Source organism: Leucopleurus acutus, assembly GCF_964270905.1.
Source record: "Leucopleurus acutus genome assembly, chromosome: 17".
Lineage (NCBI taxonomy): Eukaryota > Metazoa > Chordata > Mammalia > Artiodactyla > Delphinidae > Leucopleurus > Leucopleurus acutus.
This window is the reverse complement of record NC_139159.1, coordinates 79,120,660-79,147,660: the sequence shown is the minus strand read 5'-3', so window position 1 is coordinate 79,147,660 and position 27,001 is coordinate 79,120,660.

Genomic DNA, 27,001 nt, shown 5'->3' with positions numbered 1-27,001 from the left:
CTGAAGAGGAAACACAGCCCTGTTGATACCCTGACATTAGCCCAGTGAAACCCATTTCAGACTCTGATCACCAGAACTGTAAGATAATAAATTTGTGTTCCCTTAAGGCACTCATTTTGTAGTAATTTGTTACAACTATCACTCCACTAAACTAGAAGTTATTTGGTGAGAATCCAAGATCTTTCTTCCTATATCCTTGATAGGACCTAGACTACTGCATGGTCCAATTTAGACTATGACTGTGAGGTGGACTGAAGGATATAATGCCCAAGTGTCCCTCAGAACCAGTGACAGAAGATCGAGGCAGATATGCTTTTCTTTAGTCAAACCTTACGCAGCTGTACAAGCACAGCTTGTGCCAAATGATGTAGAAAAACTGAGTTGTCACAGTTTTTCAGGGAAGCAGCTTCGCCATGTATGTGCAACCCAAGTTAAACAAGAGCCCTTGAAGTAAACCTTGTCACATGCAATCAGAATTTATCCAAGGATTCTGGCCACATGTGCTGATAAATACCACTGGACAGGTCTGGGACAGTTTGGGAAATATGTGTCCTTTGGACAACAGAGAAAATCAGCTCTAGGGCTCGTCATGGTCATTTTTATTAATACATCCACCAAGGTCACAAATGATGCCAAACGAGAAAGGGATGAAAACATGAATTATGGTAAATGCAAAATAGAGGGTGTTGGAGAGAAACACTGATGTATTAGAACATCCATTGCCTTTTTACAGATATCATTAAAAGAGACAAGTTCCTGCTCACTCAACTTTCTAGCTCTTGTGTTCTTTTCTCCCTGAAGATAATGTAGAAGTGGCTTACATTTTATTATTCTCATTAATATTACATGGAACAGTTATTGCAGTGAGTGCTAATAAAAAGGAATATTTTGTGCTTATAATCTCTCTCTCTTTTTAGGAGAAGAATAAGCCTCTCTTGAAAGTCCAGAGTAAAGCATTTGCATCTTCATTTTATGAGTATAATTAGCACATTTGTCGGTGCTGTCCTACATGATAATCAACATAATAACAACCCCTTCTGTTTATGTAGCCATATAGAATTTACCAAGCATATTCCCATCCTTTATAATGTTATATCCGCCATCTCTCTGGATTTTGTTAATGATTCTTAGGGGAAGGCAGGGCAGAGAGGTATGCCTCCACTTTTTTTTTTTTAAGATGGGGAAATAAAGATTCAGAGAGAGGCATAACTAGATCTTGGATTAGGTCCCTAGTTTCCTAGTCTACTAGGTTGTGAGTTAGACAAAGCCACGTGAAGGTCATTTCCCTCAAAAAAAAGTTTCATTCTTGATGCCGTTCTACTTGTCATTGAGTGCCATTTTTAATATCAACATCACTTTTCTTTCTTACTGAGAAGTTCATGACTAGGTAAGTCTTAGATATAATTTGAAAGACAGTTCAAATGTCAGCCAAACTCTCCTAATGTATTTAAACAAAAAAAGGGGTATAATTCCTTTATGTAACTCTACACACAAAGGGGGACTCTTTAGAGAGACACTTAATTAATATTACAGTGTGATTTAAATAACTCGAGATTTGAGATCCCTGCCAGGTCCTTGGAGTCATTATCTTATATTGTGTAGACGATTTTGTAAGCAGAAATTGGAAGAGTGCACAACCAGATGGACATATTAGGGAACCCTGGCTTTACCTTTTCTATCAAATTGAATGTATATAATTTCTTTGAGAAGTATTGATAAAAAAAGAGTTAACAATACCACTTTAATGTCTGGTTGTGAAGAGTTAAATTCAGTAACTCCATTTAAGCACCTAGCAAAGTTTAATTAAATATGTCTAATATAGGATTAGTATTTTAATTTTGTTGTCCCTCAAATAACAATCCGATGATCTCAAACAATATTGTGTGGCCAAGCGTGCAAAAACAAATGGCCATTGGTCTCTGCGCCCTTAGTGTCCTCATCCTCTGTCTCTGTCTTATATAGTTTTGGAAAAGTTTGGTGCTGCTTTGTCGCACTGCCACCACAGTTAGGCAGGCAGTGTTGTCTGAACTGCTCTGTCCTGGGTCATCTTTCACTACCACTTTGCCTCTCCACTGTGTGTTCACATCCCAGGACAGAATACAGTGAGTGTCCCGCAGCAAAGAGGTGCTGTCAGGTCAACCAATGAGTCAGGCAGGGCAGCACAGGTCTGGAAACAGTCATGAAGGATATTAAAACAAACAAAAAACAAACAAAAAAACCCTTGTAAATCTAGTATAAAGACATAGATAGCTTGGAAGCCAGGATTCTGACAACAAGGTATGAGCCGGCACCACGCCTACCCTCACCCCCGCCCCCCCCACCCCCCCCCCCGCATAAGAACAGCAAGTGAACTGAGCACTGAGTTACCCAGGGGGCAGGATCCGTCCTTCCTCTCTACCGTCGCTGAAACCTGTCCCTAGTTCTATCACAAATTGCACTGACTTATATTTCCCATACCTGGCCTTATCCTCTTTCTAGACAGGGAGTTATAATTTTTGTTTTCATTTCCTCTCTGTTCAGTGTCTGACACCTTATAAGTATTCATTATGTACTTGGACTTGTTGAATTTGAATAGAACTGAGAACCAAGACGAGAGAGAGACAGAAAAACAGAGAGGCTGAGACACAGAGAGAGAGATATTAAGCAACAGGAAGTCCTGGTTGACACCCTGAAGCGTTACAACCGTATCATGTTACTGTTCAAAGATTGGCCAAGCTTCCATTGGCCATATTCCTTTATTAATAAATCTATCTATATATGTTTATTAATGATAGCTATCATTTATTAAACTCCCATGCCAGATGCTTTACCAAAATCACTTCATATAATCTCTGTAATAATATATCAGGGAAGGGGTTATTATCTCTGGTTTCAGATCAGGAAACTGAGGGTGATAGAAGTGAGTAACTAACCCAATGTCACATCGCTGATGTGAGTAGTTTGATTCCAATGCCCCTGGACTCTTCCTGGTAACGCAAATGGGTTGTGATCCAAATGTAATGGGTTTTCTGGCACCTGTGTTCTGAATCTCACCAATAGAAGGAGCGTGGGGACAGTAGGAGACATCAGATGTCCAGAGAAGATCCTTCATCTTCGAGCTCCAGTGCCCACTTGATTTTTCTAACAATTAAGACTATATAAGAGGGGAAAAAAATGAAAGAAGAATAAGAAGAGGAATCAGCAGTTTGAATGGAGCCAGGAGTTCACTTCACTGCTTATAAACCTTCATTAAACCCAATTTGTAAATCTTAATTGAACCACATGTACAGGCATTAATGAAGCAGTATAATAACGTTGTTCTCCCAGTAAGACAACACACTAATACTAAATACTTATATTCCTGGAAAATGCACTCGTGTGGGCCTCATCAAAGCATAATGGAGAAGCAGATAAACAATTACTCTCACTAATCGCAATCAAAGACCAAAAGTACAAATGAGTTGCCTAGAGGAATCAACTTTGCCAGATTTCCTCACAAACAGATACGATGCTAATGAAGTGACAGTGTGAATAAGCGAGCATCTGAGGAATGTTAAAACTCAGCTGGAATGTCAAGAGAAGGACATTCAAACTGGGGAAAACCAAGGCCTTCTCACGCAAAAGTCAGTCCCTTCAAGATAACGCTCAGATTCATTCATTCATTTATTTAACTGTACACTTAACGTTCACTCTAGGAATCATTAGCAATATATATGTGTATCACATCATCACGTTTTACACCTTAAACTTACAGTGTTATATTTCAGCTATGCCTCAATAAAGCTAGAGAAAAAGGATTTTTGAAAAACCCACTCGGTAAGCTGTTTACTGTTCTTGGAAACGAGGACTTGAACATAAAGGAGACATGTTCCTTGATAAGAAAGTGTGGAACAAGAAAAATTCAAGGACTGTTTGGGGTCAGACGCTTTCATAAGTATCTCATTCATTTTTTTTGTTTTTTATTTCCACAACAACTTGAGAGTCAGGTGTTACTAATCACATTTTACAGATAAAATTATTCGGAAGTTCAGTAATTTGTTCCATGTCACATATTTGAATCCCTTACATTTATTCTCCCAAGAGTTCCTAAAAGGATCTCAAAAAAAAAAAAAACCCAAATAAGCAAAAATATTTGACTTTATTACTTCCGCTGTTGAAGTGATTTAATGTCTCCTAGAATAAAAATCTAAATCATTTAAATCATCTCTTAAAGATGTTCGTGATCCAGCTGCTGTTCACCTCCAAGCCCCCATCTCTTCATCCTCTCTATCAGTGTGACACATTCTAATTATACAGTATTACTTTGTATTCTCTAAACAGCGTCATCTCTAATTTCAAACTTTTTAGAAAAATTAATACTATTTTTTAGGGTAGTTTTAGGTTTACAGAAAAATTAGCAGGAAGTACAGAGAGTTTCCTTACACCCTTCTCCCCAAACCCCCAGTCCCCAGAGTCTCCCGTATTATTAACATTTTGCACTAGTGGGGGACTTTACAACTGAACCAATATTGATGCACTATTATTAACTAAAGTCCATAGTTTACATTACCCTTCATTCTCGAGCTGTACAATTCTATGACTTTTAGACTTTTTATGTGTTGCTCCCTCTGGGTGGAAGGCACTGCCACCTGTTCTTTATTTGTCTCAGTCATCCCTCTGGTTTAGACTTAGAGGCCCCCTCCGCCAGGAAGTCCTCCCTGCACTTAATACTGCTCCAGGTCACATTAGTGGAGACTAGGTGGATAAGTAAAGGTTTAAACTTATTTTAAACAGGCACACTTTCTGCTCCAGATATGTGCCCTGATTACCTTTATTTCTGCATTTATATCACTGTATTTTAATAAGATGCTTCTTAACTGTGAAATTCTTAAGAGTAGGGGCTAAGTCTCACTTATTCTTATATGTTCCATTGCCTAACAGGGTAGCTGGCCAACAGTAGATAATCATTTTTGTTGTTGTTGTTAATTGGATAAATGCAACTCTCTTTCATTTTTCTCCCAGGACAGGTTTGGAGTCCTTAAAGAGTGGAAGCCATGGGATTCATAGTGTGGAATTCCTCAGATAGGATTGACCTAAAATCCCCAGCTCAAATCTCCAGCTACAGACTGAGCTATGTTGCACCCAACTGCTACCTGGACCCCAGTTCACTAATAACTGTATTAAGTAGGGCAACTCACAACAGTTTTCGGACTTAACATAATCATCTACTTTCCAAAAGAGAACATTATTTTTTGCTTTGCTTTGCTGGATAGTTGTGAGATGAACACCAGGGAATAAAAGGAGATAAGGGTAATATATATTGTAAAATAACTCTACAAATGACAGTGCATAGACGTGTCTTGCAGATGCCCTTCCAACTCTACGATTAAAAGAAGCACCTTCTGTTCCTCACCTCTATTTACCCTTGACCTATGACACACGGCTTGATAGGAAACAATAAGCTAGACCAATCATATCCTTTTTCTAGGGACTTTAAGACACACTTTACATCTTTTGTCATTTTCAGTGATCTGATAGTATAAAATTAAAGATGCCTTTTGATTATTAAACTCACTCTTGAGCTGTAACAATCTTATCTCCACATTGTATAATATTGAAGGCAGAACATTAGACTTAATAATATTCATTCATCTGCCAGGAGTACGTTTCCTTTGTCCTAAATTTTATTAAATATTGTATCTTAGAAAATAAAAACAGACGGCTTGAACAAATGGGTGGAGGAGACAAAAGTGAAAATATGCCATGAATTTGAGCCAGACACATGGCAAGGCAAAGCTGCGTACAGATGCAGCTGAGTTCAGAGGAACCAGGCACAGGGTACAGCATGAGGAAGCCAGGAGGTAGTGATGGAATAAGCAAATAAGCCATGAACCGGAGGCTCCAAGAAGCTGCCATGTTTAATGTTTATCATTTGGTCCGGTAAGTTTTTTCACGTTATTTCTTTAATTTTTGTCACTTTAAATTATTATCCTCAATCTAGAGATGAGGAAACTGTCACTCAGAAATGTTAATCTACCTTCCAAATTTTTACACTAAGTCAAAGATTCCAGTCCCATCTGTCTGCCTCTTGTCTGTGTCCTTAACCTTGGCTTTGAGAGCCTTGGAGGGTCATATTTTCTATGGTGGATTTTTGGTCCGAAGTATCCACAGTTATTAATTCTAAACCATGACACGAAAGGCCCCAAATTGTGGAGTAGTGTCCAATCTGTGCTCTGTGTCTTATTATTCCTCTGATAATGGCCAGAGAACCCTACTCTCACTTGTGGCTACAGAGAACCTCCTCTTACTATGACCCTATACTCTGCACCAAAGGTCGGAAAATACTTTTGCGAGAAGCCAGAATAGTAAATATTTTAGGCTTCTTGGGCCACAGAGTCGCTGCGAGAAAGCTGCCACAGACAAGATGTAAATAAATGAGGGTGACTTTGTTCTAATAAAAATGTATTTGTAAAAACAGGCAGCAGGCTGGATTTGGCCTGTGCAGGTTGGTGTAGGAATCTTTCAAGGCAGTGCTTTTCTAAGCTATTTTGGCCATACTGAGAGCTACTGTGGAACATCACTTATATGCATCTGTGTCATGCATAATTAATAACAGAGGTTCTCAGAAAACATTTCAGTCCTACACCTGATGCACATTAATCATTTATTTTGTGTTTTATTTTATCGAGAGAAAAAGTCCTCGTCCTGCACCATTAAATTGACTTCAAAATCTAATGTGCAGTTTGAATAACGCAAAGTATTATGAAGATTAAAAAAACTGGATCACAGCAATTTCTTGGGAGAATCAGGAATTACATGGAGCAACAATAGATGAAAGGGGGCAAAAAATAAGATCTGGACATGTCATTAGAATCCCCAAAATAATGGCTTAGTCAATGGATAATTGAATACATTTTTTAAACAAAAATCACTTTCTTTTATAGGAAATATGTTACAATTCATCATCCAAAGAATTTTATCTCTTCTTGTGGGATTTTAGGCTCCCATATTGCTATGAAGATAGCTTTGACTAAGGAACATTGCCAGGTTCTACAAATCTGATATTTTCATTCCAAATATATTAGTGGAGTTCCCTCTATGTTTCAGGGACTGTGCTGGGCAGGCAGGTGACAAAGACCACAAAAGCCACCATTCGTGGGAGAAGTGAAGAATGATTGGGGCCAGCTATGTTGTGGGAAACAGAGTATGTTAGAAAAGCAAAGAAACAAGGCGTATGAATCAGGTTGAATTTCCTTATACACAGGCATATGTATTTTAACGGGCTTTTTCTAAAAGTAGGAGGTCAGAAAAACAGATAAAATATTTTCTTTCTAGGTTTACTTGCAGGAGTCCTTTAAGCACAAAGCAATAGAATCAATGGCACACCATACCCCGCTCTAGGTTACCTGGAAACCCAGAGCTAAATGCAGTACTCTAAACTAGAAAGTTCATTCATCCCAGGTCTTAGGTGCATCTGTCTCTCTCCACCTTAAGATTTATTTCTCTCTCTCTCTCTCAATCTTTTTCTTTATCATATAAATGTATATACATATATAACTATATATTATAACAATTTATAGTTATACACATAAGTATATACAATATATACAGATATAAATTTATATAGGTATGCATGTATATGTACATGTATAAATATATAACCAAATATGTGTAGCTACTTTTCATTTTTTATTGTAAATAATATATTTGTACACTAATAACACTCTGTCATCTTTCCCTTTCTGTCTCTCACACATATACACATATACACACATTGTAGCAACAACTTTAATATTACATTTTTTCAAATATTGGCCTAAATGGGATTACTTTAATTTAAAAATGAGTCTAGAAACTTTGGGAAAGCACTTTGTAAAACATGTTAACAGCAAATAACAATTAAACTATTTTGCTTGGTACTTTTATTTCACAGTAGTATTTCTGTTCATCACCTATGAAGAGTGATACCACATTCAGCAAATATAACATATAGGTTGCCCAGTTAGCTTTAATTTCAAATAAATAATAAATAGTATTTTACCATAAGTATAACCTATACATTTATTTAGGTCATATTTACATTAAACACACACATTTTTATTTTAAGTTCAAATGTAACTGATCATCATACATTTGATCTGGCAACTGTACCTGTGAAACAATCTTGAATTGGAAACAATGAAAGTGAGATATCTTACGACTTCCTTGGTGGCGCAGTGGTTAAGAATCCGCCTGCCAATGCAGGGGACAAGGGTTCGAGCCCTGGTCCAGGAAGATCCCACATGCCCCAGAGCAACTAAGCCCATGCGCCACAACTACTGAGCCTGTACTCTAGAGCCCGCGAGCCACAACTACTGAGCCCACGTGCCTAGAGCCCATACTCTGCAACAAGAGAAGCCACCACAATGAGAAGCCCGCACACCGCAACGAAGAGTAGCCCCCTCTCACCGCAACTGGAGAAAGCCCACGTGCAGCAATGAAGACCCAACGCAGCCAAAAATAAATTAAAAAAAAAAAAGGAAAGTGAGATATCTTGATGACTGAAGGGGGCTTTTCAATATTCTCTGAAAACAAGTAAAACCCTGTCTTGCCCTCTGTTGTTAAGAACTCTGATTCTTGATGAGTTTATTGAAATAATTACTTCCTTTCTATGAAGCCCGTAATGGTGTGCTTAAGAAATTTGTTATTTACTATCTTTGTTTCTCTACCCTTTTGCTGTGTTCTTAATCTATCTGTATTGTGGAATCTGCATGTTAAAAAATATTTTTTTTCCATGACAGGGTGTTTGTGGTCTACGGTCTGAGTAGAATATGCTTTTTAAGAGGAAAGTCATTATCAAGGCTGAAGCCTTGTAGGCTTGCTCATTAGTTTCACTGCACTTGGTTTTGATCTCCAGAACCTTCACGGAAAAGCACTTAATATGCAACCTTCCTATTTCCTCCTCGGTTCATTAAATTGAGCCATAATCGTATCCATTTCAGCACTGAGCTTCTACCAGGCACTGTCTAGATGAGCTGTCCAGCCAATAAATCCAATAAAGTCATTTCCCAAAGTGGAGAGATTTCTCCCACCGAACGCTGTCTTGCAGCTGAGACATGCCTGTTGCTGACAAAATTAGAGATTGACAGAAACATGGACTTATTGTGAGTTTTCCTAGAGAATCTTTGAATGAAGTGAAAAAATGTCTGGTTTGGGGTATCTTGTTTCTTACCGGGGATATGGGTTTTGAGAAATCATGTTCATTCCCCTCACCCTTTGGTATATTTAAAACCGATGGCATGGTGCTTCTGACTCACGCTTTTCCATTTTGAAGGCAATCGCATGACCATTATTTCACGTGAATATGAAAGCAATATGTTAATCGATATAATTCTCGATTGCCCTACATGGATTGAGATCAGGAGATATTTTATTCAGACTTGCCAAAACCATATTATTCTCTATTGCTTGATATTTCTGTTGTTTGTGAAGCCACAGGAATCAATCACATTTTAGAGTCTAACTGATCACATTTCGGAATTTTTGTCCCAGTTTACTGTAAGAAATGAATCAGATTCTAATTCATCTCATTCCTAAAAAGAACTGGGGAAGTAAAATTAATAACAATAACAGCGACCCTTCACTGAGTGTCTACCATAACCCTGTGAGCTATTGGCTCCATTTAACAGATGAAGAAAATGAAGTCACTCAGCTCATCAGTAAAAGAATGAGAGATCTGGCCTTTGTATGCTGGCCTCCGAGCCCATGTCCTCCCCCTGGACCTTCTTTTTTCAGGGTTCTATGTGACAAATATTATTGATCCCCTTTTCTGAGCCAGATGCCGCCTGGGCACAGGCATAAACAGACCATTGACACGTTTCTTCTTATCATACAGCCTTCGTTTATAGTGTGAAAACAAAAAGTTAACAAGAAAAGAAACGCACACAATACAAGTATAAATATTGAGAGAGAGTAAGGGGTGCTCTAACTTCATTTCCAACCCTAACATGGGAAGCCAGAAAGAGCAATTCTGGAAGTCGAGTTTGGATAACATCTTTCATGAAATCTTTGAAAAGAAACGGTCAGAGTGAAGAAGCTGGGCAGAAAGAAAATCCTGGGGGGATGTGGCAAAAGCCAAGAACCCAGGACCAGGGAGAGGCAGAAACATAGCATGAGGAGCTGAAACCTCTGACATGAGCATGGGATGCTGGGTCAAGCAGACCAGATGCTAGACCATCCTCTGCCTCTCCTAGACCCGTTCCCTTGGAAAGAGAGTTACCCACTACACCTCACTTCCACCCCAGCCCTGGTGCTTACTTAACCATGTGATCACTCTTTACAATATTTTATTTTTTTTACTGAAGTATAGTTGATTTACAATGCTGTGCCCATCTCTGCTGTCCAGCAAAGTGACTCCGTTATACACACAGAGACATTCTTTTTTTAATATTCTTTGCCATTATGGTTTATCCCAGGAGATTGAATAGAGTTCCCTGTGCTATACAGTAGGACCTTGTTGTTTATCCATTCTAAATGTAATAGTTTGCATCTACCAACCCCAAATTCCCAGTCCATCCCTCTCCCTCCCCCTCTCCCCCTTGGCCGCCACAAGTCTGATCTCTATGTCTGTGAGTCTGTTTCTGTTTCTTTACAATATCTTAAATGTGCTTCTTTATTTAAACTTCACAACAAACCAATGGCACAGAGACTATTTTATTCCTAATTTACACGTGAAAGGTTTGAAAACAGAGATAGTAAGTTTCTTGCTCAAGGTCACATAGTCACTGAGTGGTGGGTTCAGTACCCAAACTCAGACATCTGATTCCAGAGCCCAGCTTCTTAACATCCTTCTGGATGAATTGGTGGAAAATAACAGATAATAAATTATAATAGCAGTTATTGGTGTTAAAAATATTATTTCCCTCCTTTAGATGTTACACTTGGGTATTTTTTCAATACCTTCCATTATATCCTCATCATATTCATGTTTTGCATTATACACCTGAGCATCGTGGCATATTTATAATAGCTGTTTTCTGCAAATTCCGTCATCTCTGCATTCTGGGTTCTGTTTTCCTAATTCTTTTACTGTTTAGTAACTTTTAGTTGGACGTATAGGCATTGCATATTTTATATTGTGAAGCATTCCACTGCATTCCTTTAAAGAGTATTGGATTTTTACTGACAGGAAGTTGAGTTACTTGTGGATTTATTTGATCCTTTTGAATTTTCCTTTTAAGCTGTTTTAGGGCAGGTCAGATTCGCCTTTATTCTAGAGCTATTTGAGCCACGCTTATAAGGTCATACTGGGGTCTCTGTTGAAAGTCCCATGTATTCAACAAGATCTTTCTACTGCAGCTGGAAAAGAAAAAAGTACAGAGTAAGGTTTCTCTCTACATATGAATGAGTTGGCATTCAGCCAAAGACTAAAGGGATCTTTGTAGAATCCACAGGTTTTAGTTGTCCTGGCTTCCTCAAACTTTCCTCTCTGTTTCCTCAGCTCAGCAAGATGGCTGGACTTTATTCCAATGTTCCCGTCTGTGTCCAAGTCCATAGGTTATTTCCTGGGACAGAAAGCTTGGGTGATGGTTCGGTTCCCCTTGCTTGTGTTTCTTTTCTCAGAAAATGCAATCCTGTGCCCGCTGTCTTCCAATATCTGAATATATTTGTTTCTTGTACTTTATCGTCCTGTTTTCTGTCCTGCAGTTTACAGCAGGGTAATTCTCACTCACTCATTGGCTGAAGTTGAAATGCACTAATATTATGAATTTCTCATGAGATGGTACCTGTAATATCCCCCTAGAGGGTGTCAAGTCCCTTGCATAGGGGCAGGGAATATACAATAGAAGTCCTCCCCCAGTCTGAAGAGGTTGAAGCACACAAGGAAGACTTCTTGGAAGAGGTGGGGCTTGAGCTGGTTCCCGAAGCCTGATGAGTTTCCAAATATTAACACTCCTTTAGTTTAATTAGCACGTACTGAGTTTAAGGAGAGCACAAATGAGTGATTGAAACTGCTTGACTTAGTGAAGCCTTAATAATAATCCTAATTCAGTGTGTTTGGCATCTATCACTCATAGATGAATAGCTAATGCCTTTTCTAATAAAATAGTCATAATAAAATAAAGGAAGCCATAAAATATGAGTTTTATTCTTTTAATCACATACTTTCTAAATGAGGATACTAAATCCATTTGATTAGCCCTACAAAATGCTTTAATTCTCTCTCTTTTTTATTTCAAAATTGAATTTACTGGATACCACAACAGGAACCATTAACTGTTGTTTTCTCATCCTACTGGTAACTAAATAAAAATAGATTCCAATTGATTCCAATTGATTCCAAAAATAGATTCCAATTCCAATATGTATGGCTTTCTGGAAAAGGATTCTCCTTATAGGTGGAGAAAACTGATCAAATGACCTGGGTTTTGATCTACCTTCATCAGAATTTCTTTCTCTTGGGAGCCCTCAGAGCCAAGGTCACAAGGTGAGCAGAGCAGACACTTGATATAACCTGTGCCCGTGAATGGTACAGATGGCTCTTCTCTCAATTCTTTTGTTTTGTTTTGTTTTGTACTTTGTGGTACGCGGGCCTCTCACTGTCGTGGCCTCTCCCGTTGCGGAGCACAGGCTCCTGACGCGCAGGCTCAGCGGCCATGGCTCACGGGCCCAGCCGCTCCGCGGCATGTGGGATCTTCCCGGACCGGGGCACGAACCCATGTCCCCTGCATCGGCAGGTGGACTCTCAACCACTGCGCCACCAGGGAAGCCCTCAACTCTTTTTACAGCAGCTCAGACATATAGCCATTTCCAAAAAGAAATGTGAAGAGGGAAAATAACATGACATTATCACAGAAAATACAAACGATACTAACCCATTCCATGTCCCAGATAGTAGCTTTGTCATCCTACCATAGCTGAGTATCTGTTACACACTTCTCACAGCATCCTGCCTCACTGTCTTGATTGCTTTCTTAGCTCCTACACTGTCTCCACACGGTTGCTGTAGACAAGCCTAGGCTCAGTTACCTAAAAATGAAAGCTCAGAAAGCCTGGCCTTTTTGGAGTCAAGACTTAAAGAGAGGGGCTTCCGTGGTGGCGCAGTGGTTAAGAATCCGCCTGCCAATGCAGGGGACACAGGTTTGAGCCCTGGTCCGGGAAGATACCACATGCTGCAGAGCAACTAAGCCCGTGTGCCAAAACTACTGAGCCTGCGCTCTAGAGCCCACGAGCCGCAACTACTGAAGCCCGTGCGCCTAGAGCCCGTGCTCCACAACGAGAGAAGCCACCGCCATGAGAAGCCCGCGCGCCGCAACTAGAGAAAGCCCACTCGCAGCAACGAAGTCCCAACGCAGACAAAAATAAATAAATAAATTAAAAAAAAAGACTTAAGGAGAGAAGGAAATTAAATTTATGGAACACCTGTAACACATGTAATGTGCCAGACATTAAATTAAAATGCAGTGCCCCTTTTCGTCTTTAAACTCTGAGAGGCTGTTATTTTATTTTTCATTAGTGAGGTAAAGTGAGTTGCTTAAAGTCACACAGTTAGTGAATGGCAGACCTGGATCTCAGTTTCACCTGATTTACACACAAACCTTCATAGACACACGCCCTGCCCAGAGTGTAGGCATTAAGCCATGTTTCCTCCCAGAGTCGCTCCTACACATCTCTCGTTTCTGCCAGGAGGAATAGGCCTGTTCCTTGACTCTCTTATTCAAAACATTGATTGAGATCCCCCTGGGCTATGCATGAGGCTGCATACCACAGGGAGCATGGTGAATAAATCCAAGCTCTGCACACTTCAGAATCTCACGTACAAGCAGAAAATGGAGAAAAGGAAATAATCATTTGCCGGGAGTGTGTGAGAGGTGCTTCAGTAAAAGGAAGTGTCAGATAACATGGGAGCAAAACGGTGAGAAACTTAATCCAGCCTGATTTACAGATGCGATGGTGGAGGTGGAGAGATAGATCTTCTCTGACATGTATGCCGGGGCCATTCCTTACATAAAAATAGAGCTTTCCAGATAGGTTGGAACGGGAGGTTCTCAGACAAGGTTGGCCAGTCATACAGGAGAGGTGGGTGCTGCTGATTCAGAAACTTGTCTATTTTAGTGGAGTTCAGTTATTAGCCCAGAGTTACCAAGGGGTGGGTGAGTAGTGGGATGAGAGCTGAGAATGGGAGAAGATGGGGCTGGTTCATGTCTTATTCCTTATTTTTACTGAAATGCTCCATCTGAAATGTTTTCCACCTTGCTCTGCAATTTGTCCACCTGGTGAACTTCAACTCATTATGGAATACTAAACATTTACTACTTTGCCCATGTTTCTGCTGTATGTTACAGGTACCTCTGCTTTTGCCTTTATCCCCCAGAACAACTGGTGTGCACCCACCCACCAGCCCCTCTGCACTGTGAGCTACTTAGGAAAGGGAGGCTCATGTCCTATTTAACTGACACTCCCAGAACCTAGAGTAGTTTGCGTGCTAGGCCTGGTGTGGCCGTTCAACGGATGGTCTCTGGAAGCACCACTAAATGAATTTTCAGCATGCCATGGGAGATACATAGCAGTGCATTTCAATTTTCCCCCAGACCCTTGGAATTAGCTAATATCTTCCCAGAATATTAATGTACTTGTCCTACCTCACCCTTTCACCCTATCTTCCCCTTCAGTCAGTATTCTTAGGACATTTGTGTCTTGAATTTGTGTTTAACCAAAGCCAATTTTTCTGTTGTCTGCCTGGGTCTCTAACTCCTCCAAGTCCATTTGCATTATGTCTCTATTCACTCTGTTACTTTCTATGTCTTCGATTTAGTGTAATTTGTGAATTTCATTAACATGCTATTTACTCTCACTTTGAAATCTCATATACTCTACCTCCTTCTTTGTAGCTTATCACCAAGAATAAAGTAGATGTCTACTAAGTTAAATGTGCCAATGGTATTTAATTTGGAAGGGTTATGAATACAAAGGGAGAAAAATAATAGAAGAGGATTGAATAGATTTGGAGGAAAAAAACTCAGAGATGCTTATAAAGAGTTATTCATCAAGGAAAAATATGCTTGGGAAAAACAGATGAAACATATGTGCATTGAAGGTGTGAGATAATGGGAAAATAGTTATTTAGAGGAAAATGGGAGAAATGTTAATAGATAATGCAGCGCTTACATTTACAACAAAAAATAATAGCATATATACTAGAACACTAGAGTGTCGGACCTGACAGCCACTCTGGGGATTCTGAAATGTGTTCTTCTCTTTTTATAGACAGGTGAACAAGCCCTAAGGGACTTGGTAGAGGGCACACACCAAATGGTTACAGAGCAAATCCTAGAAGCCAGGTTTTCTGTTTCCTACTTAGCTGCTTTTTCCTCCTTTACCATCCTTTTACATGTGTAAGCCCTTATGGCTTATAAATGACTGGCACATAAATCATTTTGATTTGTACAATATACTTGTTAAAACAGGCATGGTACTTATCATGTTCCTTATTTAACACATTAAAAAGTCTGAGGCTCAGAGAGACAGAGACTAATGGAAGGACAGACTTCTAGTTAGTGGCAAGGTCAGATGGGAGGCTCTCTTTTACTTATTCTAAACTTGGCATTCTTGCCAATAGACCTCACTGACCCTGACATGAAATGAATGCCAAGTTACATTTGAAAGGGACATAACAATTAACTAGCTTATCTTCAGTCCAAAAGCTAAAGAAACATGATGACTGCTGAGATGACCGAGAAATGAATTGTAGAAATTTGCCAATGGATTCAGCCTGGAGGGTGAACAGATTTCGCCCTGAATTCAGAGAACCCAGAGTTGTTATCTAGCTTTGATGTTTCCGGTCCACACTGTGTTATTGAGATCAGCCTAACCTCATCGCTATATAAACCGTAAATGTGTTACTTGGGTAGGTCTACTCATCGATTGTATTCGCCTGAGACCACAAAATAGAATTGACCTATTTCCTGATGTTCATTTGCATGACAGACTGGGTACCAGGAAGCAATCCCCTGCCTTCTAGTGCTTGGCTTCTCACACTTCTTTGTAAGCACGTTTCTGGGAAACAGAACACCAGGTCAATAGCTTTGACACATAGATCTGAATTTCTAGAATAGTTACTGAAATAGCTCATGCAGGAGGAGATTCTCAAGGTAAGGTGGAGGAAAATAAAGACAGGTGCTTTAGCATTGATCAAAATAGGTATTGTTTTTGAAATATTCTTCAGTTTAGTTAGAATGTCAGCACTATTTGATTTTTCACAACACTTTATAAAAATGTGCATTCTATGCAAACTCAGTAATACTCGTGTGTAGAAAACAGTGTACACTGTTCCTATAGATATGGTGGCAATTAAAGCAAAAAGCTTGTGCTTTTGTATTGTGTCTTCATGCAGATAAACTCTGACTTGAAACTCCCGTTCCACATACTCACATTGCTAATCAGACCGGGGGTATTTAAGTATTTTTATAAGAATTCAGGCAGAAATATTTGCAGAAATCAGCACTTGATTTGCCTTAGAAGAGTACATCAAAATTCTTGTCCAATTTCCTGCTGTTCTTATTAGCCGTGTTACCCTGAGCTAGTTATTTGATTTTTCTGAATCCATTTTCTCAACTTTTAAGGAGAGAAATAGCATTTGTCCAAATCCAACAGAGGGTCGTTGTATTAGTATAATTTGAGGATGTTAGAAAGTCTGAGAGTTTCTCAAAGTGCCCAAAGACAGGGGTTTCCTAAACTTCAGTTGGATTAAGGCTAGAGTAACTATCTCAGGGATCTGATTTTTTGGATAGAAAATAGAAGTGGAGATTTCCAAGCAATGCTTATACTCTAAATGAGGTTGCTGGTAATGCTACGGTTCCCCTTTTACAGTTTAACCAGACTCCAAGCCAATAACCTCAGAGGGGCAACAGGGTTTGGTCATGACACAAGAGGATGGGCAGGATTTGTTTCAGGACTCCAAGTAATGTATCTTCAAGGGGAAAACTGGAGTAAAAGTATGGAGCCAAAGCAGAAGAATTCCCGTCGTGGAACTTAAGGGAAGACCATAGTCTCTAAGAACAAGGGTCCGTTGGATGCTATCTATTATCACGAAACCCTAGCGAGTCCATGTGGAAAGAAAGGTGAGCTCAGTCTCACTGGCCAATCTGATCTCGAAGTTCAAATCATATTAGCTGGGGAAGGTACAGTCTGCAGATTTCTCCTGAGAGGAAGCACAAAAGTAATTTGGAGAGCTGAGCTAATGACCAAAGTGAAAAAAAAATCAAATAATTTTCATGGAGCAGTAGAGGCAGAAGGAGATCAAATGGTCAAGAGCACAGCAACCATGGGAGCAGCATGGCACACGCTGGGACTGGAGCCGCAGAAGCTATCCTGGGCATGTCTTGGGTTCTGAAGATATCAGATATATATCACTGAGTTAGACTGCTAGTGCTTAACTACTGCAGTTGGAATTCTGTAAGCTAGGTTGAGTAGGGGGTTGCCACTGCATCCTTTGGCAACCTAACATTAAGCTTATAAATTCAGTTTCCATGTAACATCTCTGTTTGCAAAAGCCTGGGAAGTGATATTTCCTTTCTGCACTGGGAGAAATATGGATGGAAGTTAAATGACCAGCCTTGCAAAACATGTATTTAAGACTTGGAAGAATGAGGACAATAAAAGTCAAACTAAATTTTAGTCTACCTAATTTAAGTATCTCTAATTCAGCAGCATGACTATTTCATCTTAATGGCACTATCTAGTGTAGCATTGTCATTCTCTTGCCAAAAATTGATTAGATGAGCTCTTTGTAAAAATTATGATGACTGGGAAAATATGGGTGAGTTTAATTTCATCAGTTCAGAAAATATGATCTCTTTTCCTTATGGAGTGGAACATAAAAAAAGGAAATAGAGAGCTAAGTTAGTTGCAGTAATTAGGGAGCTGGCCAAGAAACCAGAGTTATGGTTACTTAAGATACATTTACATGGAAGTCTGATCAAAGGACGCCTTGATTCTATTGAGCTGATAGAAGAGATATAGTTTATTAAGGAGTGAGTAGAAAATAGACAAAGAACCTTTTACTGCAGCTTTGGCATTTTTCTATTAATCACGGATTCAGTGTTATCAGGAGAAACTCAATCTCTGAATGTTAATCTGAAAGAGTTTTTCTTTTTTTACTTATTTTTGATTTTCAGCGAACATTTTCTCTTTTTTTTCTTTTCAATGAATGAATTGGCAAAGGATCTTTGGGATCTAACAGCCTTAGTTTACTCAATTTATCAACGATGTTCTAGAGTATATGAAAGACTACTTGAAACAGTGGAGAACTATATGTGAGGATATTAAATTTTCATTTCCCCATAACAAATATAAGGTGATTAAAAGGCATAATGAGAAACATGAAGTTATAGTGAAATTTTGGGGAAGAATTTCATTTTCTTGATAAGGTCTAAAAGATTTAATAAATTTTATAAAATAGATGAAATTTGCCTTGAGAATAGAAAAATTGATTGCAAATTCAGAAACTTCAGCCTTCAAAGAATAGAAGAATTGGAAAGATTTGGGAAGCATAAGCACAAATCCTAGAGTAGAAAGAAGATGTTGTTACAGAGCTCAAGTTCTAAACTCATAGTCTTCACTTTTCAGAGACAGAATCACTTTCTTTCATTTTTAAGCCAAAAATAACATCATTATGAAAGATCATTTAACATTGTCAATTATTCCACTATTTTGAAGTAATGTCACATAGTTTTGTATATTTGCCTCTAGAGCATACTAGAAGAAAGTATTAAGGCATATCACTCACTGTGGGTCTTACACACAAGAATTACACAAGAAATGATTGCTGACTTTCTTATGGCTGTGTGGTATATATAACAAATTGTGTGCAGTACAGAAGCTCTTTATCTCATACTCCTTACTTGGTTAATTAAGAATTAAATAGTAAAAGATGAAACACATATACAGTAAACAGTTAAGAAAAAACCAGAAATGGCCATAGGGGAGAAACGTTGTTTATGTTGTAATTAGTCAATAACATTTTCTGGTTATCGATACTGCTTATTTTAATATCATCCAGGTATAGCCTGTATACATTACCAAAACTTGCAAGTTCTGAATAATGTTGAATTTCCCCTGAACTCTTCAAAGCAGGTGTGGACATAATCTTGGTCATACAGATCAATTTTCTTCCTCTCAGAATATTAAATGACTTTCCCAAGGCTTCCCAGCTAATACATGAGCGTCTCTCTCTCTCTCTCTCTTAATTTCTAGCTATTAAGACTCACTAGTTTCTGTGGTGTGCATGAAAAATAAATGTGTAAAGCTTTTGGAAGAAAACTTAGGACAAAATCTTTGCAATGTGGGAGTAGGTAACATTTTTTAGATGGGATATAGAATGCAATAAACATACAATAACCAAGGATAAATTAGACCACATGAAAATTAAAATCTTCCCAGCCCCATCAAAAGACATCTTAGGAAAATGAATTGGCAAGTCACAGGCTGGGACATTATTCACAATATATATATATTTGACAAAGGGCTTGCACCCGTAATATATAAATAACTCTCACAATTCTACAATAAAAAGACAGACAACCCACTAAAAGTGAAAACTATTTGAAGAGTCAGTTTATACTTAGGTGAAGCAAATAACCACTAAACACATGAGATGTTCAACTTCATTAGTCAACCAGAAAATGCAAATTAAAGCCACAATGAGGTACAACTACACACCCATTAGAATGGGTAAACTTTAAAAAAAAGTTTTTTAAAACCCATAATACAAAGTGTTGAGGATGTGGAGCAACTGGAAATTTCATAACTTGCTGGAGGGAATATGCAAAATGATACAATTTCGGATAATAGTTTGGTATTTTCTTTTAAAGTTAAACATACATACAAGCCAGCAATTCCACTCCTAGGTATTTTACACAAGATAAGTAAAAATACATGTCTACACAAAGACTTGTATACGAATGTCCATGGCAGCTTCACCCATATTAACCAAAACCTGGAGAAGACACCACTGTCCATTAAGAAGGTGTATAAATAAAGGGGTGACATATACACTAATTAGATGACCACAATGTACACTTCAAGTATCTTCCAATTTTATGTGTCAATTATACCTCAGTAAAGCTGAAAAAATAAAGTGGGGTATGTCCATACAACACAATATTATTTGCCAATAAAATAAATGAGCTACCAATAGATACACAACATGGATGAATCTCAAAAACATTATTTTGAGCAAATGGCGCTTATATAAAATAGTGCATCCTCTATGATGACATTTATATGAAAATCTGGGAAATGAAGATCTATCCTCTAGTGGGAGAATGTAAATCAGCGTGGAGTTCGGGATGGTGCAACAATGGGCACAAGGCAACTTTGATGAGTGACGGGAATGTTCTGGATCTTGATCATGGTGACAGTTACGCAGGTGTATACATTTGTCATAACTCATTGAAATGTGCATTTAAAATGTGTTCATTTTGTTGTATGTAAATTATATGTCAATAAAGTTGATTTACAGAAATGTATGGCATTGCACTATGATACTCCAATACAGAACAAAACTGGGCATTATATTTTAGATTAGGCAGGCAGAAGCCTTAGTTCGAGAAAGGTAAATGTGGTTTGACCATGCTTCTGGTAAAAAAAAATGCAAGTAGAAGACAAACAAATTAAAACAGGTGAGAGTTGGCAGTTCTCAGGAGAGCCTGAGCTCCGTGACATATGGAGAAGGGAGATCCCTGAAGCTGTATGGGTGTACACAAGAGTGGCAAAAACCACAGACCATTAAGTGTGAGCCACACATAGTGACTTTCCTCCGAAAAGTACTGCCGGAGAAGGAGAAACCAATGAGTAAGTTTACAGGGGATAAAGCTGACAAACACTGCCTCAACCACATGGTCAAGGTTAACATCAGCAGGAAGATTTTAACTGAGCCCAGAAGTATTAGTGAGAGTTTGATTTAAGATTTAAGAAACAACAACAAAAAGTACAATCTGTTTGTAGGACATATGTTAACCTTAAAAATGCATTCCAGTATACATTAGGTGCAGACAAATACTGTTTGATTCCACTTATACGAGGTACCTAGAATAGTCAAATTCATAAAGTTGGATAATACATTGGTAGATGCCAGGGGCTGGGGGGTGGGGGGATGGGACGGAGAGTTAATATTTAATGGGAACAGAGTTTCAGGTTAGGAAGGTGAAAAATTCAGGAGATGGATGATGGTAAGAGTTGCACAACAATGTGAACGTACTTAGTGCCACTGAACTGTATAGTTAAATATGGTTAAAATAGTATGCTTTATATTATGTGATTTTTACCACAATAAAAAAACACTAAAAAAAAAGATTTAAGAAATATGTACAGAATAAAGGGGAGCATTTTGGGCAGAGGTGAAATTCCCAGAGCTGCAAGAGTGAGGAAGCATCTGCATTTGTGAGCTGTGAGCAGGGCAGTGTGGGGCAGCAGAGGCAGCCAGGGAGGGGTCAGGAAATATCGAGATAGGGATTAGGGCCCGAGTGGCTTGAAGCAGAGAGGAACAGCAAAAAAAAAAAAAAAAAAAAAACCAGTTTGGTGGTCAAGGAGGATTTTTGTGAGCCACGGTGGAGGATTGATCCTGAGGTCCAGGCTCGTGATTATTAGAGTAATAGGTTCCCTATCTCCCATCCTGGAAGCAAATCTTATCACTAGAAGAGACATTTAATTTCCAAAGCATGGATTCACCAAGATGGTTATGACCATCGGGAATGTAATCCTGCATTGTCACTCAGGAACTTCTCCCAGAGATAATGTGCTCCTGTGGTGTCTTAAATTTCCTTGAAACTCCACGTTCTCAGACCAGTCAGCTTCCAAGTCTGAGATGAAAAATCTTTGACATGGGAACTTGTGCCCTTCATTCCCTCAAGCCACCGTTAAGTGGGAGCCTTGACTCCATCACAATAGTTAGTCTCAGTATCACCTGGGAGCCTTTCTCAAGACTGTGCGCCAGGCAGCCTCTTCCAAGTTATGCAAGGAACATTGAGAGATAATAAGGATGATGATGATAAGAAAATAAGAGTAAAATACTGACAATAAAATGAATAACAAATAACAATGGAGAGCTTGCCTTGATAAACATCTGTACTCACATGCATCATCTCATTTAACCCTCCCAAGAACCCCTCAGGTGCATCTTGTCATTATTTCCAATTTTCAAACATGACGATTGAGTCTCAGAACAATTTTGATTTCTCAATATTACACATTCAGTAATTTGGTGGAGTAGAGATGTGAACTACTCTAACAGTAACACTTTAAAAGATGATGAACATTTGAATTTCATTTTAGATTTACAGAAAAGTTATATAGTACAGAGTTCCTCTGATACCCCAGGCTTTTATATGTGTCCACATATCTACCATTTATCATACATTTAATCCCTCCTTGTAGATGCAATCTCCTATCCCAGTGTCATTTCCAGTCAAAGAGAACTTCCTTTAGCATTTTATATAATATTGTTCAGTTGATGATAAATTCTCTTAGAGTTTGTTTAGCTAAACATGTTTTTTTTTTACATTTTAAGTAATATTTCTTAATATTACTTATATTTAATATTACTTAATAATATTAATAATACTAATAATATTAATACTTAATAATACTTAATATTACTTATATACTTATAAGTATATTTATACTTATATTTTTACATTTTAAGTAATATTACTTAATATTACAGATGATGTATTATGTGGGGCTGTTGTTTTAATCACTTTATGGATGGTATTCCATTGTTTTTTGTTGCTCATTGTTTCAGATAAAATGATAATTGTTTTTTGTTTCATTATCCCTTGCATGTTATGTGTCTTTTTATTTTCGGACTCATTTTAAAGTGGTGTGTTTTTCAGCGGTTCTGAGCATTTTTACTTGAATATATGCCTACGTGTGGTTTGACTGCTTTTGTTTTTGCTGCTGTGTAGACTGCATTCTTCCTGGACCTGTAGGTTCAGTTTTTAAAACAAATTTTTGGTGTTTTTGGTAATTAATTGATTCATCTTTCTCAGTTCCTATTGTCTATTCTCCTTCTAGGACTCCAATTATATATATGTTGAAGCTTCATATCATCCCACAGGTCATCTCTTCTCTATAATGACATATGTCCATATACCCATATTACTAATATTTAGATAAATATCATATGTACATATAGACATATAAACTATGTTTATCTATTGCCCACATATGTATATATATGTGTAAGCTTCCTTAATAATGGCTTAGTTCTAGTGGGGAATCTAGGTGTATGTATGTGTATATATGTATATGCATCAAGAATTTCAAAGTAAACAACATGCTGTTTAAGAAGTATTCATTAGAATACATGAAAAACAACACACTTTGTTTTACCAGTTACTAGGGAGGGATTACTCAGCTATAACTGAGCGCCAGGAATACCTTAGTTCTTCAGGTGAACAGCAGACAAATGCTATACTTAGAAAAAAATGTCATCATTATTAATTGCTATGGGAACCCTTTACTCTCCTCAACACCTTTGCTTCTGAGATATCGTCATCATTGCTCATCACATTCTGCTCATGGTAAGTAAGACATAGTTTCCTGCCAGAATGTAAGTGCCTTTGTCAAATGTTGACGTGCTATCTGCAACATTCCAAAGCTGTCCTGGGCTTAAGGGAACAGATTCCCATACAGGTGTCTGTTGGTATCGGCAGGGGGTTCGTTCTAGGACACCCCCACCAGTGGATATCAAAATCCAAGGATGCTCAAGTCCTTTATATACAATGGAGTAGTACAGGGGTCCCTACATGTCCACAGTCCTACATCTGTGGATTCAGTCAACCACAAATGCAAAACCCATGGATACGGAGGGCCCACTGTACTCAGATCTTCCCACCTAAAAGATTTGGCAGAGGACCTGTCTCTGTGAAACTGACTGCTACCTCTTTGCATTAGGCTTCAATATCTCTCCAGAAATTTTCATCCTGTGTTTTTTTAACTTCCCGAGGAGCCTTCATATCAGGGTGTTCTATCAGCCACTCAACCACATTATAACTGGAATTGAATTTATCTTCGTTGCCTCCCTAATGCCCTATCTTGTTGAATCCATGGTGCAATCACCACGTTTATTACTCAGCCTCCTTTCACAACAAATCAGTAAAATGTCTAGTTCAGTTGCTAACTTTCTGTACTCCTTGACTAATCTCCAAAATACTCCACACTGCATTCACTTTCCCCTCTGATTAATTAAACACACAATCAGCTCCCATCAATGACACCAGCAGTGCAGTGAGAAGAGCAGCAGATCAGGAGGCATAGATATTAGCATCAGTTCAGCCACAGACAAATGTTTACCTTTAGTGGGTTATTCAAATCCTAAAGCCTTCAGTTCTTCTTTGGGCAAAATGATAGCAGAACTAAACCACTTATGCTTATTCACTTTTAAGGTTGCTTCTGGCACCAGTCACCCTGGAATACCAAGAGAAGACTCTCCCTCTTTATATTTATATATGTGTGTATACATATCTATATATATGCATGTATTTATAAATATATATACCTGTGTTATATATATATATATATAAATACATGTATATATAAATCTTGTAAAATAAATTTTCTTGTCATCCTCCAGACAGGTTTGGTTTTGATTCTTCTAATGAAAGGCCATTCAGCGAGATGTGAGTGGAAAGGGAAGGCCTTTCCCACCCATTATTCTCCGGCGGCAGCTGCAGGCAGACACAGGCAGACGGTGGCCCTGGCTTCTCAGCAGCTCCCAGGTGTGCTCCTGAGGGTCATTATGTGGTGTCCGGGCAGCCGAGCTCACTGGGTCCTGCAGTCGATGAATTTCCTCATCGATGAGACATCAATTCATGTCTCGAGGCCAGCAGAGGCTTCACCAAGCTCTGTTCCTCCAACTCTTCTCATTTATGTATGAAATGTCTTACTGCTCAAAACTCGGGGCTACTTCTGTTTTTCTCATTGAACCCAGACTAATAAAATTATGGGTAATCACATTTCAACCACTCATCATTGTGTCTTAAGTTACTGGCCTGACACACAAATCAGTACAGAGGTGCATTAAGATCCACTCTGATGTCGACAACTCTAGTACAGAAATCTAAATTAGTCACAATGACGCCAAATTGGCACTCGCTAAAGTAACGTACGTCGCATACTGTATTTGTCATATAAATTGTAAATGAATATTTCTAATTTATTATTAACGGTAAATATTGGAAGATATGTAACTGGAGGGGACACTGAAAACACCTTCTCCTCACGTGTGGTTAGGACATAGGCAAAGGGAGTTTTGATTCCAGACCATAGGTGATCCAGCCCAGTAATTCCCTTGGGGAGAGGAGAGGTTAAGAGAAGGAAAGCTTGTGCTCCTTTTCCCCACCTTGTCCTTGATTTTCCTCCTGGAGGAAGAATGACATCTCATTGGGAGAGATTAAATGAACTTTCAGTGCCGATGATGCCCATTCTGACTGGTGTGAGATGATACATCATTGTGGGTTTGATTTGCATTTCTCTAACAATTAGCGATGTTGAGCATCTTTTCATGTGCTTCTTGGTCATCTGTAAGTCTTCTCTGGAGAAATATTTAGGTCTTCTGCCCATTCTTTGATTGGGTTGTTCTTTTTTTTTTGATATTGAGCTGTATGAGCTGTTTGTAAATTTTGGAGATTAATCCCTTGGCAGTCACATCCTTTGCAAATATTTTCTCCCATTCTGTGGGTTGTCTTTTCATTTTGTTTATGGTTTCCTTTGCTGTGCTAAAGATTTTGAATTTGATTAGGTCTAACGGGAGCAGTTTTAACTACACCACGTCGGCTACGGCCTCAGTACTGGAGAAATCTGACACTTCAGTGCCACACTGAGTAATTCAAAGAATCAAATATTTAATGTATAAGTAACAGTTTCTGAAAACCTTTCATAAAAGATGAAGTTAACCCTGTCTCTCTAGAGTGAAGAAGTGATAATAAAGTTGCCATGTGGCTGGTTTTGCTGACAGTGGGTCTGGATTCATCAACCATTGGTTACTCTATAACCCTTGGATCTCTAGTGAGCCCTGCTTTGGGTTTAACTAAGTATAAAATAAGGAGAAATAATCCTCGACATTCAAATGTTATAAAACTCAAATTCTAAAGCCTAAAGCCTTTGAAAAGACATTTACAAACAGATTTGAATTGAAGAAATGAATCTCCTGCCTTTTGGTCTCCTGGCAAGGAGGACCATCTTCCAACCAATTAGCAGAAGAACCGAGACTGCACGTTAACCTACTCACTTTTGAAATTAATCACCCCAAGTCTACCTGTTTTAATTAAGTATATTTAAGGTTCTCACAAAGGGGTTTAATTAGACCTAGATACAGTGCCAAGCTGGGAATCCCAGAAAGGGCACTTAAGCCTTAAAAAAATCACACCATCACGGAGCAGGTTTAACCTCACGCCCTCTGAAAAGCAGGCTCTGTGTTCTCCTTAGAAATGTGGAAGTCTGGATTTGTTAAAGCTAGAAATGTTCCTTTGGTTGATTTTGCCACTTAATTGTTTTGAATTGATGTATCTGGATAGATTCAGCCTAGAATCATAGAGTGCTATAGTGAGAAAGGATCTTTAATTTTATCTAGTCCAGCTCCCTTTTTTTCCTATAAAAATACAGATATTTTAAGGGAGAAAATATCTTGCCCAAGCGAGAGGTAAATTGTCTAGAGACAGAGCTCGGAACAAAACCTAATTCTCTATACTCCAGAATCAACGCCTCTTTCACCACATCACATTTCAGTGTTTTGATTTCATGTTAGCATTCAACAATCTTCAGTTGTTAAAAATCATCTATTCATTATTATGTGTTAATCACTTACTCTTAATAATACAAACAGCACTATTGTCAATGGAGTTATCATTTAAAAACAAACAAACTCACCCTGCTTCACAAGTGTTTGGAACAAACGCATTAAAGTCAATCTTGACTCCCCTCTTTCTTTCACACTTCAAATCTGTGATGTTGCTTAGCTCCCTTTTTTTTTTTAATGATATATGGTAACTAGAGCATGGCCACT